The sequence below is a fragment of the Aotus nancymaae genome, unplaced genomic scaffold (genome assembly GCF_030222135.1).
Source record: "Aotus nancymaae isolate 86718 unplaced genomic scaffold, 86718_ANA_hifiasm-v0.15.2.pri h1tg000108l, whole genome shotgun sequence".
Lineage (NCBI taxonomy): Eukaryota > Metazoa > Chordata > Mammalia > Primates > Aotidae > Aotus > Aotus nancymaae.
The window spans coordinates 29,018,357-29,033,245 of record NW_026988523.1 but is presented as its reverse complement, the minus strand read 5'-3'; the positions used below and the strand labels follow the sequence as shown (position 1 = coordinate 29,033,245).

At 40.4% G+C, this 14,889-nt stretch overlaps 1 long non-coding RNA gene across 1 annotated transcript; it reads left to right on the top strand.

Annotated features, from left to right (window-relative positions):
• The first annotated feature begins 2 nt into the window (after positions 1–2).
• Positions 3–14,883, top strand: LOC135272258 (uncharacterized). The gene is made up of 4 exons (XR_010340363.1): positions 3–114; positions 457–592; positions 1,910–2,022; positions 14,833–14,883. It is a non-coding gene; the product is annotated as an uncharacterized LOC135272258 (long non-coding RNA).
• Positions 14,884–14,889: the final 6 nt, after the last annotated feature.

The window sequence follows — 14,889 nt, the reverse complement described above, 5'->3', positions numbered from 1 at the left end:
AAGAGCCGCAGGTGCAGGAAGAAGAGCCGCAGGTGTGGAAGAAGAGCCACAGGTGCAAGAGGAAGAGCCGCAGGTGCGGAAGAGGAGCCGCAGGTTCGGGAAGAGGAGCCACAGGTGCGGAAGAAGAGCCGCAGGTGCAGAGGAGCCGCAAGTGCGGAAGAGGAGCCGCAGGTGCAGGCTGCTGATATGGAGCCTCTCACCAGGAAAATACAGATTAATGAAGACCTCATAAAGGTCCTTCAAAACTTTTTACAGATCATTGGAAATGTTCACATCTCAGATTACCTGTAGGGCATCTTCAGACACTATGCACACATTGAATCCCTTGCCCAGTGCTTATCAATATCCCACTTGAAAGTATAGGCGGACTGTCTCAAGAACATTTGTTCTCTGCTTGTCAACTGAATAATACTTTTATTACTATTTTCATGTTTACACTTACTTTTTGACTTCTAGGACCTGCAAATACAACTGGTTATCCTGAAGACATATCAGCTGTGGAACGCCTGACCCAGAAAGTATTACTTCTTTGGGAAACAGTTGCTTCAGTAGAATCCTAGGTCAAGAAATTTGAGGAAACCAAAGACAACAGGTAAGTCACTGGAATATAGACTCTCACTCTCTCTCTCTCTCTCTCACTCTCTCACTCTCACTCTCTCACTCTCACACTCTCACTCTCAATGTCTCTCTCTCTCTACGCGCGCGCACACACACACACACACACACACACACACGGAGTCTCACTGTGTCACCCAAGCTCGAGTGCAGTGGTACGACCATGGCTCACTGCAGCCTCAAACTCTGGGGCTCAAGGCATCTTCCTGCCTCAGCCTCCTGAGTAGCTGGAGCTGCAGGTGCATACCACCACACCCGGCACAAACCTTGTTTTTCTACTGTGAAATAAACCATGGTATTGGTTTTTCATAAATGGTATTTCATCGGGAAACTGCTCTAAAGTTTCCTACTTTGATCGGTAGCAGCTATAGATGCCTCTTTCTGACGTGTGGTTCTGTAAAGAGCAGCAGTTCTTTTGGACACATAGCAATAGTTATCCCTCACACTCATACCTAAGTCATCTCCCTCTCAACTGAATCTTTCTCCTCTATCTGCATTTAACCATGTTCACATCTCTCCCAGTCTAAAAAAAGAGAAAGAAACCCCTGCCTTTGCCCCAACTTTATAGCTACAGCCCCGTTTAACCTTTCTTTTCCAACAGACTTATTTGCCTGTACTCCCTGTCTCCATTAGCATCTCTCTCACTAACTACTCAGGCTTTCAGCTCTACTTTAAACAGCTCTCTGTTGGTTATACATTGTCATAGCTTGTTATCTTTATAGCACTATTACACTCACAATGGCACACGTCTATGATTAATGAATGTTTTTTTCCTCCACTAGATAGTAGGCTTTCCCTTAGAATCTGGAACAGAGTCTTTCCCATAGAAGGTGCTCAATAAATATTTATTGAATGAATGAAGAATACTGATAACTCCTATTATATATGTTTCCCTCTTGCCTGTCCCGTTTCCCTCTTACTCCTTTCTCTTAGCTGCTTTCCTGAGCTTCCAGGTTCTCTCTCCTTTTTCTTCTTTTTGCTCCCATGTTTGAATTCCACCTTACAGGGTTTTAAAGATTAAAAAGATAGTGAATATGACATTGATTTGAAAACTATACAAAACTATCAAAAGCTTAAGTACTAAGATAGCGGACTTTTTAAGTCATAGTACATGCTAATGCATTTTCTTGCTTCTTGGGAAAACTATAAAATACTATCAAAAACTTAAAACTAAGATAGCGGGCTTTTTAAGTCATAGTACATGCTAATGCATTTTCTTGTTTCTCAGGATGAACTGTGGCTTCATGTCTCACTGTGCCATTTGTGTATTGCTTCTTCTCTCTTCTTTCCTCAGTTGCTGCTGATGCTAGAAGGACTAGTAGATGAACAGAGTCAGCTCAGTGAGGACTTAGAGGCAAAGAGACAGCTCTCTAGCAGTCTGGTGAAGTTCCATGCCCATCCAGAGAGGTAAGAGAATGGCTATTTTTTCCTTTTATTCTTTGTTGAAATTTTTATTTGTTTAACTATTGTGTTCTTTTTATGCCTTTTTTTATTCCTGAAGTGTAGATGCTTATGATACTGAACAGGGGATAAAAAACAGGGACAATTACTGGGGCTACCCATGTCGTCATTTGTTTTATGGATTGCTCTGAGCCTCAGTGTCAAAATCTTAAGTCAGGAATAGTGCCTGTTTCACACAGTGATTGCAGAGATTAAATGAGAACAGCGCTTTGGTGTCTAAAACAATGCCTTGCATATAGTCAGCACTCAATGTGTGTTCCTTTCCTTTTGTGATCCATGTCCTATTAAAGGCTGTTCTATTATAAAAGTAAGGCTACACCCTATCTCTACCGAAAATACAAAAATTCGCAGGGCATGGTAGTGTGCGCAGGTAGTCCCAGCTACTTGGAAGGCTGAGGCAAGAGAATCACTTGAACCCAGGAGGCGGAGGTTGCAGTGAGACAAGATCGCGCCACTGCGCTCCAGCCTGGTGACAGAGAGACTGTCTGTCTCCAAAAAAAAAAAAAAAAAGCCGGGCGCGGTGGCTCACGCCTGTAATCCCAGCACTTTGGGAGGCCGAGGCGGGTGGATCACGAGGTCAAGAGATCGAGACCATCTTGGTCAACACGGCGAAACCCCGTCTCTACTGAAAATACAAAAAATTAGCTGGGCATGGTGGCGCGTGCCTGTAATCCCAGCTACTCAGGAGGCTGAGGCAGGAGAATTGCCTTAACCCAGGAGGTGGAGGTTGCGGTGAGCCGAGATCGCGCCATTGCACTCCAGCCTGGGTAACAAGAGCGAAACTCCGTCTCCTAAAAAAAAAAAAAAAAAAGTCGGGCTATAAAGGGCACTGATATTTATTTAATATCATTGAAGAAAATATATTAATTCGGATGGCTAATATCACCCTGAGACCACCGAGAGCCATCATGATGAATACATTTTGTTCTACCTCTTGATTTTTGTTCATATATATGATACCTCTCTGGATCATTTTATATTCCTTTCATTTCTTTTCCTCATTTTGCCTTCTATTTTAGCACCTTTTTTTTTTTTGCCTCCCTTGCCCCAGACTTGGAGCTCTTTTGAAGTTGGGAGCAGGTCTCTTGTTCATCTTTGTATCTTGCATTCTTTATCTACTGGTATCTAGCCAGATGTTTTGCATATGATAAGCACCCAATACACCTAAAGATTGTATTAAGCCTGGGTGGATTTTGGATAGATGGAGTAGAAGGAAGAAGAAATCCAGATCAAGGATGCAGCAGGAATGTGTTAGTTTCCTGTTGCTTCTCTAACAAATTATCACAAACAGTGGCTAAAAAAACACAGACTTATGATTTTATAGTTCTAGAGATCAGAAGTCTGAAATTAGGTCTAACATGGCTCAAATTAAAGTGTTGACAGGGCCATGTTTCTTTTTCTTTTTCTTTTTTTTTTTTTTGAAGAAAGAAAAAAAGAATGAAGAAGAGGAAGAAAAAGGAAGAGAAAGAGAGAGAGAGAATGGGAGTATTGCTTTCTTGCCCAGGCTAGAATGCAGTTTAGTAATGGGTATTGAAAACCTCTTTTATACCAATAATTATACTTAATGATGTAGACAGGAAGGAATAAGGGAAGAAAATAACAAACAAGCAGCCAACCAATATTTCATTTAAACCTATGAAATGCTATGTGATTACTGAGGAGTGATTTACTTCCAATTATGTAGTCACTTTTGGAATAGGTGTGAGGTGGTAATGTATATTTTGTGTATTTGAAGTGGAGAGTTCTGTAAATGTTTATGAAGTTTACTTGTTCCGGGTCTGAGTTCAAGTCCTGGATGTCCTTGTTAATTTTCTGTCTTGTTGATCTATAGAATTGTTAGCTCTTCTTGTTACATTGATCCTTTTGCCATTATGTAATGTCCTTCTTTGCCTCTTTTGATCTTTGTTGCTTTAAAGTCTACTTTATCAGAGGCGAGAATTGCATCTCTTGCATTTTATTTATTTGTTTATTTTTACTCTCTTGTTTGGTTGGTAAATCTTCCTCCTCCTCTTTGTTTTGAGTCTTTGTGTATCGTTGCATGTGAGATGGGTCTGGATGCAGCATACCCATGGGTTTTGGCTTTTTATCCAATTAGAATTTATGTAAGTTTAATACTGCCATTTGATGCTAGCTGTATGTTGCCCATTAGTTGGTGTAAACTTTTCATTGTATTAATGCTCTTTGCTTTTTGATATATTTTTGGAAAGGCTGATATTGGTTGTTCCTTTATATATAGTGCTTCTTTCAGAAGCTCTTGTAAAGCAGGCCTGGTGGTGGCGAAGTCTCTAAGTGCCTGTTTGTTTGCAAAAGATTTAATTTTTCCTTCGTTTGTAAAGCTTAGTTTGGCTGGATATGAAATTCTGGGTTGAAAGTTCTTTTCTTTAAGGATGTTAAATATTGGCCCCCACTCTTTTCTGGCTTGTGGGATTTCTGCTGAGAGATCTGCTGTAAGTCTGATAGGTTTCCCTTTGTGGGTAACCTGACCTTTCTCTCTGGCTGCCCTTAGTATTTTCTCCTTCATTTCAACCCTAATAAATCTGGCGATTATGTGCCTTGGGGTTGGTCTTCTTGAAGAATATCTTTGTGGTGGTCTCTGTATTACCTGGCGTTGAATATTAGATAAATAAATCAATAACTAAGCAACCCCTCTGGTGGCTCATGTTTTTAATGCCCCGCCCATTGGGAGCCTGAGCCGGCTATATTACCTGAGGTCAGGACATCAAGACCAGCCTGGCCAAGATGGTGAAAGAATCCCTGTCTCTATTTAAAAAAATAATAAGATGAAAATTGAATAAGTTGAATATTACCCTGCCTTGCTAGGTTGGAAAAGTTTTCCTGAATGATATCCTGAAGAGTATTTTCCAACTTGGATTCATTCTCTTCATCACATTCAGGTACTCCTATCAAACGTAAATTAGGTCTTTTCACATAGTCCCATATTTCCTGGAGACTTTGCTCATTCCTTTTTATCCTTTTTTCTCCATTCTTGTCTTCTCGTTTCATTTCACTAAGCTGGTCCTCGACATCTGATATCCTTTCTTCTGCTTGATCAATTCGACTGTTTAAACTTGTGCATACTTCGTGAAGTTCTCGTGTTGTGTTTTTCAGCTCCATCAATTCACTTATATTCCTCTCTAAATTGTCCATTCTCGTTAACATTTCATCAAATCTTCTTTCAAGGTTCTTAGTTTCTTTGCATTGGGTTAGAACAAGTTCTTTTAATTCACAGAAGTTTCTTATCACGCACCTTTTGAAACCTGCTTCTGTTATTGGAACACACTCGTTCTCCATTAATCCTTGTTCCATTAACTGATGAGGAATTGTGATCCCCTGTAGAGGGAGAGGCATTCTGATTTTGAGTATTCTCTGCCTTTTTAGGCTGATTTCTTCCCTTCATTATGTATTTATCCCTCTGTCGTCTTTGTAATTACCGACTTTCTAACTAGGTCTCTGAGTGGACGTCCAACTTGTTGATTTCCAGCGCCAAAATCTAAGCAATCCACTGCGCCGGCCAAAACAGCGGTGTTAAGATTGATGGTGCTTTTCTGCCCGGGAATCTCCGGACTCTACACCAAGAACTACTGCGCTGAGGTGTGAGCAAAACCGCCGCGCCGGCCACAAGAGTCGCCCTGGCTACCCGTGGGGCTCCTCTGCTGGGAATCTCTTGGTCCATGAGCAACAAAAACTCGTCTGAAAGTGTGGCGTCCTCTCGTTCTCTGTGCTTTCACTGGGAGCTACGAGCCTGAGCTGCTAATGATCAGCCATCTTCTTTAGTGCCTTTTCATTTATTTTTTACTATTCAGCAGTTTTCTAATTTATTGTTGGGCTTTAACAATGTTTTCTTTGTACCAGGAAAATGAAGGCAGACGTAAGGTATGATAGGACCAGTTGATTTTGTGACTTTTTTTTTTTTTTTCAGAAAAGCAATTTATTAGAAATAGAGACAGAGGTTCCGGATAAGTTTGGGGTTTTTTTGAGATGGAGTCTTGCTATTTTGCCGACGCTGGAAACTGGTGGCACAATCTCGGCTTACTGCAACCACTGCCTCCCAGGTTCAAGTGATTCTCCTGTCTCAGCCTCCTCAGTAGCTGGGATTACAGGGCCATGCCACCATGCCTGGCTAACGTTTGTATTTATATTTATTTACTTATTTATTTGTATATTTTGAGACAGGCTTGGATTTATGCAGGCTTGCATTTATTCATTTTCTTAACTATGTATATAATGATTTAGAGGCTGTCTCGCATTTCTTGATGGATTGATTGATTGATTGATTAATTTTAGACAGATTCTTGCTCTCACCAGACTGGAGTGCAGTGGCACAATCCTGGCTCACTGCAACCTCCTCCAAAGCGGTTCAAGCGATTCTTCCGCCTCGGCCTCCCTTGTAGCTGGGAACCCAGGTGCGTGCCACCACACCCAGCTAATATTTTTGTATTTTTAGACTGGGTTTCTCCATGTTGGACAGAATGGTCTCAATCTCTTGACCTCGTGATCCAACCATCTCGGCCTCCCAAAGTGCTGGGATTACAGGACTGAGCCATCTCGCCCGGCCTTTATTTATTTATTTACATAATTATTGATTTATTTCCTTAGAGGCAGGAAGGCCGGCTTGCTTTTATTTATTTATATTTTTATTTATTTATTTAATTATTTTCATCTTATTATTTTTTTAAATAGAGACAGGGATTCTTTCACCATCTTGGCCAGGCTGGTCTTGATGTCCTGACCTCAGGTAATATAGCCGGCTCAGGCTCCCAATGGGCGGGGCATTAAAAACATGAGCCACCAGAGGGGTTGCTTAGTTACTGATTTATTTACCTATCTATTAATCGATCTATTTAGAGGGAGACTTGCATTTATTTATTTATTTATTTGCTGATGTACTTATGGAGAAGCAGGTCGAATTTACTTATTTATTTATTTATTTATATATTTGGAGGCAGGCTTGGATTTATGTATTTATCTATCTAGCTATCTAATTATTTAGAGGCAGGCTCACATTTACTCATTTGTTTTATTTAGACCCAGGCTCACAACATGATTTTTATACTTACGTGTTTGTGTGCAGGCTTGCATTTATTCATTTTCTTAACTATCTGTATAATACTTTAGAGGCAGTCTCGCATGTATTTACTTACTTATTTATTTATTTTGGAGGGAGTCTTGCTCTGTCACCAGGCTGGAGTGCACTGGCCCAGTCTTGGCTTATTGTGACCTCCACCCTCTGGGTTCAAGCGATTCTTCTTCCTCAACCTCTGGAGTATCTGGGAGCACAGGCGAGTGCCACTGTGCCTGGCTAACATTTTTGTATTTTTAGTAGAGATGGGGTTTCACCATGTCGGCCAGGATGGTCTCGATCTCTTGACCTCGTGATCTGCGCATCTTAGCCTCTCAAGGTGCTGGGATTACAGGTTTTAGCCACTGCACCCGGCCTTTATTTATTTATTTATTTACTTAGTTGGCAGGCAGGCCGTGTTGCATTTATTAATTTATATAAATCTATATTTATTTATTTAATCATTTTCACCTTACTATTTTCTTAAATAGAGACGGGGTTCCTTTCACCATCTTGGCCAGGTTGGTCTCTATGTCCTGACCTCAGGTGATGTACCTGGCTCAGGCTCCAAATGGGCAGGGGATTAAAATCATGAGCCATCAAGCGGGGCTATTTATTTATTGATTTATTTATCTGTCTACCAATCAATTTATTTAAAGGCAAGCTTGCATTTATTTATTTATTTACTGACGTATTATGGAGAAGCAGATTGCATTTAGTTATTTCTATATTTATTTACTTATTTATTTATTTATATATTTTGAAGCAGGCTTGGAATGATGTATTTATCTAGCTATCTAATTATTTAGAGACAGCCTGACATTTACTCATTTATTTATTTAGACCCAGGCTCGCAACATTTATTTATATACTTATGTATTAGTGTGCAGCCTTGCATTTATTTATTTACTTATCTATCGATATAATGATTTAGAGACTGACTTGCATTGATTTACTTAGATGCAGGCTCGGATTTATTTATTGATTGATTGATTTGTTTTAGACGGAGTCTTGCTCTGTCACCAGGCTGGAGTGCAGTTGTGCAATCTTGGCTCACTGCAACGTCTGCCTCCTGGGTTCAAGCGATACTTCCGCCTCAGCCTCCCGAGCAGTTGAGACCACAGGTGTTTGCCACCATGCCTGGCTAGTATTTTTGTATTTTTAGTAGAGACGACGTTTCACCATGTTGACCAGAATGGTCTCAATCTCTTGACCTTGTGATCCGCCTGTCTTGGCCTCCCAAAGTGATGGGATTACAGGCGGGAACCACTGAGCCCAGCCTTTATTTACTTACTTACTTATTTATTTACTTACAAGCAGGCAGGCCATCTTGCATTTATTTATTTATATATATATATATATTTATTTAATTATTTTCACCTTATTGTTTTTAAAATAGAGACAGGGTTTCTTTCACCATCTTGGCCAGGCTGGTATCGATGTACTGACCTCAGGTGATATACCCGGCTCAGGCTCCCAATTGGTGGGGGATTAAAAGCATGAGCCCCCAAGGGGGGCTATTTATTTATTGATTTATGTATCTATCTATTAATTGTTATATTTAGAGGCAGACTTGCATTTATTTATTGACATACTTATGAAGAAGCAGGTGGCATTTAATTATGTATATATTTGGAGGCAGGCTTGGATTTCTGTATTTATCTATCTAGCTATCTAATTATTTAGAGTCAGGCTCACATTTACTCATTTATTTGTTTAGACCCAGGCTTGCAACATTTATTTATATACTTACGTATTAGTGTGCAGCCTTGCATTTATTCATTTACTTACCTATCTGTATAATGATTTAGAGGCAGGCTTGCATTTATTTACATAGATGCAGGCTCTGATTGATTGATTGATTGATTGATTGATTGATTTTAGACAGAGTCTTGCTGTGTCACCAGGCTGGAGTGCTTTTGTGCAATCTTGGCTCACTGCAACTTCCGCCTCCTGGGTTCAAGCGATTCTTCCGCCTCAGCCTCCCGAGTAGCTGGGACCACAGGTGTGTGCCAACAGGCCTGGCTAATAATTTTGTATTTTTAGTAGGGACGAGGTTTCACCATGTTGGCCAGAATGGTCTTGACCTCTTGACCTCGTGATCTGCCTGTCTCGGCCCCTCAAAGTGCTGGGATTACAGGCATGAGCCACCACACCCGGCCTTTCTTTACTTACTTACTTTTCTTTATTTACTTACTTATTTATTTATTTACTTAGAGGTAGGCAGGCCATCTGACATTTATATATATATGTGTGTGTATATATATATGTGTTTATTTATTTAATTATTTTCACCTTATTATATTTTAAATAGAGACAGGGTTTCTTTCACCATCTTGGCCAGGCTGGTCTCGATGTCATGACCTCCGGTGATATAGCCAGCTCAGGCTCCCAATGGGCGAGGGATTAGAAACAGGAGACACCAAGTGGGGCTGCTTATTTATGGATTTATTTATCTATCAATTAATTGATTTACTTAGAGGCAGACTTGCATTTATTTATTTATTTGCTGATGTACTTATGGAGAAGCGGGGCTAATTATATATTTGGAGGCAGGCTCAGATTTATGTATTTATCTGTCTAGCTATCTAATTATTTAGAGGCGGGCTCATGTTTACTCGTTTATTTTATTTAGACCCAGGCTCACAACATTATTTTTATACTTACGTATTTGTGTGCAGGCTTGCATTTATTCATTTTCCTAACTATAATGATTTAGAGGCAGTCTTGCATTTATTTACTTATTTGTTTATTTACTTATTTGCTTTTTATTTTCTTTTTTTCTTTTTCTTATTTTTAAAGACGGGGTTTCACCATGTTGGTCAGTCAGGTCTTGAACTCCGGACCTCAGGTGATCCGCCCGCCTTGGCCTCCAAAGTGTTTGGATTACAGGTGGGAGCCACTGCGCCGGGCCAATTTCTTTATTTATTTTAGACAGAGTCTTGCTCTGTCACCAGGCTGGAGTGCACTGGCCCAATCTTGGCTTACTGCAGCCTCCGCCTCCTGGGTTCAAGCGATTCTTCCTCCTTAGCCTCCGGAGTATCTGGGACCACAGGCGAGTGCCACCGCGCCTGGCTAATATTTTTGTATTTTTAGTAGAGATGGGGTTTCACCATGTCGGCCAGGATGGTCTTGATCTCTTGACCTCGTGACCCAGCAAGGTGCTGGGATTACAGGCTTTAGCCGCTGCACCCGGCCTTTATTTATTTATTTACTTAATTTAGACCCAGGCTCACAATATTGTTTTTATACTTATGTATTTGTGTGCAGGCTTGCTTTTATTCATTTTCTTAACTGTCTGTATAATGATTTAGAGGCAGTCTTGCATTTATTTACTCATTTATAATTTGTTTGTTTGTTTATTTATCTTAGAGGGAGTCTTGCTCTGTCACCAGGCTGGAGTGCACTGGCCCAATTTTGGCTTACTGCAACCTCCGCCTCCTGAGTTCAAGCGATTCTTCCTCCTCAGCCTCCAGAGTATCTGGGATCGCAGGCGAGTGCCACCGTGCCTGGCTAATATTTTTGTATTTTTAGTGGAGACAGGGTTTCACCATGTCGGCCAGGATGGTCTCGATCTCTTGACTTTGCGATCCGCCCATCTCGGCCTTCCAAAGTGCTGGGATTACAGGACTGAGCCATCTCGCCCAGCCTTTCTTTATTTATTTGCCTAATTACTGATTTATTTACTTAGAGGCTGGCAGGCTGTCTTGCATTTATGTATTTATATTTTTATTTATTTATTTAATAATTTTCACCTTATTGTTTTTTTAAATAGAGATAGGGATTCTTTCACCATCTTGGCCAGGCTGATCTCGATGTCCTGACCTCAGGTGATATAGCCGGCTCAGGCTCCCAGTGGGTGGGGGATTAGAAACATGAGCCACCAAGTGGGGCTGCTTATTTATGGATTTATTTATCTATCTATTAATTGATTTATTTAGACGCAGACTTGCATTATTTATTTGTTTGCTGATGTATTTATGGGGAAGCAGGTCGAATTTACTTATTTATTTATTTTTATATTTGGAGGCAGGCTTGGATTTATGTATTTATCTAGCTAGCTATCTAATTATTTAGAGGCAGGCTCACGTTTACTCATTTATTTTATTCAGACTTAGGCTCACAACATTATTTTTATACTTATGTATTTGTGTGCAGGCTTACATTTATTCATTTTCTTAACTATAGTGATTTAGAGGCACTCTTGCATTTATTTACTTATTTCCTTTTTTTTCTTTTTCTTTTTTTTATTGTTTTTTGAAGACAGGGTTTCACCATGTTGGTCAGTCAGGTCTTGAACTCCCGACCTCAGGTGATCCGCCCGACTTGGCTTCCCAAGGTGCTGGGATTACAGACTTTAGCCACTGCACCCACCTTTGTTTATTTATTTACTGAATTACTTATTTATTTACTTAGTGGCAGGCATGCCGTCTTGCATTTATTTATATATATAAATCTATATTTATTTATTTCATTATTTTTGTCTTACTACTTTTTTTAAATAGAGACAGGGTTTTCTTTTTAAAGAGAACCTTTGCCAGGCTGGTCTCAATGTCCTCACCTTAGGTGATATGCCCAGCTCAGGCTCCAAATGGGCGGGGGATTAAAAGCATGAGCCACCAAGCAGGGCTATTTATTTATTGATTTCTTTATCTATGTATGAATCGATTTATTTAGAGGCAAACTTGCATTTATTTATTTATTTACTGACATACTTACGGAGAAGCAGGTGGCATTTAGTTATTTCTATATTTATTTACTTTATTTGTGTATTTTGAGGCAGGCTTGGATTGATGTATTTATCTATCTAGCTATCTAATTATTTAGAGGCAGCCTGACATTTACTCATTTATTTATTTAGACCCAGGCTCGCAACCTTTATTTATATACATATGTATTAGTGTGCAGCCTTGCATTTGTTTATTTACTTATCTATCTGTTTAATGATTTAGAGGCAGGCTTGCATTTATTAACTTAGATGCAGGCTCGCATTTATTTATTATTTATTTACTTATTTATTTAAAACGGAGTCTTCTCTGTCACCAGGCTGGAGTGCAGTTGTGCAGTCTTGGCTCACTGCAGCCTCCACCTCCTGGGTTCAAGCAATTCTTCTGCCTCAGCCTCCCGAGTAGCTGGGACCACAGGCACGTGCCACCACTCCTGGCTAATATTTTTCTATTTTTAGTAGAGACGAGGTTTCACCATGTTGGCCAGAATGGTCTCGATCTCTTGACCTCGTCATCTGCCTGTCTCGGCCTCCAAAAGTGCTGGGATTACAGGCGTGAGCCACTGCACCCTGCCTTTATTTATTTACTTACTTATTTATTTGTTTACTTAGAGGCAGGCAGACCATCTTGCATTTATTTATTTGTGTATATACATATATATATATATATATATATATTTTTTTTTTTTAATTAATTATTTTCACCTTATTATTTTTTAAATAGAGACAGGGTTTCTTTCGCCATCTTGGCCAGACTGGTCTCGATGTCCTGACCTCAGGTAATATACCCTCCTCAGGCTTCCAGTTGATGGGGGATTAAAAGCATGAGTCTCCAAGTGGGGCTATTTATTTATTGATTTATGTATCTATCTATCGATTTATTTAGAGGCAGACTTACATTTATTTATTTATTTACTTATGTACTTATGGAGAAGCAGGTAGCAATTATTTATATATTTGGAGGCAGGCTTGGATTTATGTATTTATCTGTGTAACTATGTAATTATTTAGAGGCAGGCTCACATTTACTCATTTATTTATTTAAACCCAGGCTGGCTACATTTATTTATATACTTATGTATTTGTGTGCAGGCTTGCATTTATTCATTTCCTTAACTATCTATATAATGATTTAGAGGCTGTCTCGCATTTGTTGATGAATTGATTGTTTGATTGATTGATTTTCAACGGATTCTTGCTCTCTCACGAGGCTGGAGTGCAGTGGCGCAATCCTGGCTCCCTGCAACCTCCCTCTCTTTGGTTCAAGTGATTCCTCCGCTTCAGCCTCCCTTGTAGCTGGGACTCCAGGCGCGTGCCACCACATCCGGCTAATATTTTTGTATTTTTAATAGAGACCGGGTTTCTCCATGTTGGCCAGGATGGTCTCACTCTCTTGACCTCGTGATCCAACCGTCTCGGCCTCCCAAAGTGCTGGGATTACAGGCGTGAGCCACCGCGCCCGGCCAGAAACCAGAAATTTCATTTAACAAGTACTTGTAATGACAGTCACTAATCGCAAATGTAGAATTGAATAATTTAAGTAGATTATGAATTTTGCAGCCATCGGCCGGGCGTGGTGGCTCACGCCTGTAATCCAAGCACTTTGGAGGCCAAGGTGGGTGGATCACCTGAGGTCAAGAGTTCAAGAACAGCCTGACCAACATGGTGAAACCTCGTCTTTAAAAAATATATACATATTAAAAAAAAAAAAAGAATTTTGCAGCCATCACCTCAGTCCCCTCTTAGAATACGTTTCTTACCTCCCCAGGTTCCGCAGAGCCTCTTTGCAGTCATTTTCCAATCCCTGGTCACCACAACAGAGCCTGAACAAAATAAAACATTTGGAAAACAGACAACATTAAATTTAATCATTTATTAGATTGGAATTTTATATAATGGACCATTGTCTTACTCTTGTGGCAACCAGAGGAGATATTTTATTCTAAGGACTTTCTTTGGGGGAACTTAATAGTCCTGTTTATTGCTCTCCTTGAATTGGTTCATCTGTGCTGGTGACAAATAGTTGCTATCAAACCTTGTCTGGTGAGCACAAGCGAAAGAGCTAAAAGAAAATCTCCTATTAGAAATGCAGATGATGAATTTGAAGATAATGTTATGCCGAGATAAGTTTATTTATTTATTTATTTATTTTATTTTTTTTTTTTTTGAGACAGAGTCTCACTCCGTCACCAGGCACCAGGCTGGAGTGCAGTGGCGCGACCTCGGCTCACTGCAACCTCTGCCTCCTGGGTTCAAGCAATTCTCCTGTCTCAGCCTCCCGAGTGGCTGGGATTACAGACATGCACCACCATGCCAAGGTAATTTTGTATTTTTAGTAGAGATGGAGTTTCTCCATGTTGGTCAGGCTGGTCTTGAACTCCCAACCTCAGTTGATCTGCCCGCCTCGGCCTCCCAGAGTGTTGGGATTACAGGTGTGAGCCACCATGCTGGAGTGCTATGTGCAGTCTCAGCTCACTGCAACTTCTAGCTCTAGGGTTCAAGTGATTCTTGTGCTTCAGGCTTTCGAGTTGCTGGGACTATAGGCATGCACCACCATGCCCAGCTAATTTTTTATTTTTAGTAGAGACAGAGTTTTTCCATGTTGGTCAGGCTGGTCTCGAGCTCTCAACCTCAGGTGATCCACCCACCTTAGCCTCCCAAAGTGCTGGAATTACATGCGTGAGCCACCACACGTGGCTGGGAGTTAAGTATTTTACCATCTTTTTTCTTTCAGAAATTGGGTTGGTAACACTGAGGAGACACTTCTTACCTGCATGAAATGCCCTTCATTATCTTCTTCAAGTTGCAAGGGCTCTGGAACAGCCCTTGCAGAGCCCTATTCTTGTTTCGTTTTCTCTTGCATTACTGGCTGATAGTGATATGATATGCAAAAGCATTTGCCTCCGTGTTAAAATATAAACATGGCAGATATTGTTTCCTCTATTTACATTTGGAACTTTCTCCTCTACAGTCCATGATGGCTGTGCAAGAAGAAGAGCTGCAGGTGCGGGAAGAAGAGCCGCAGGTG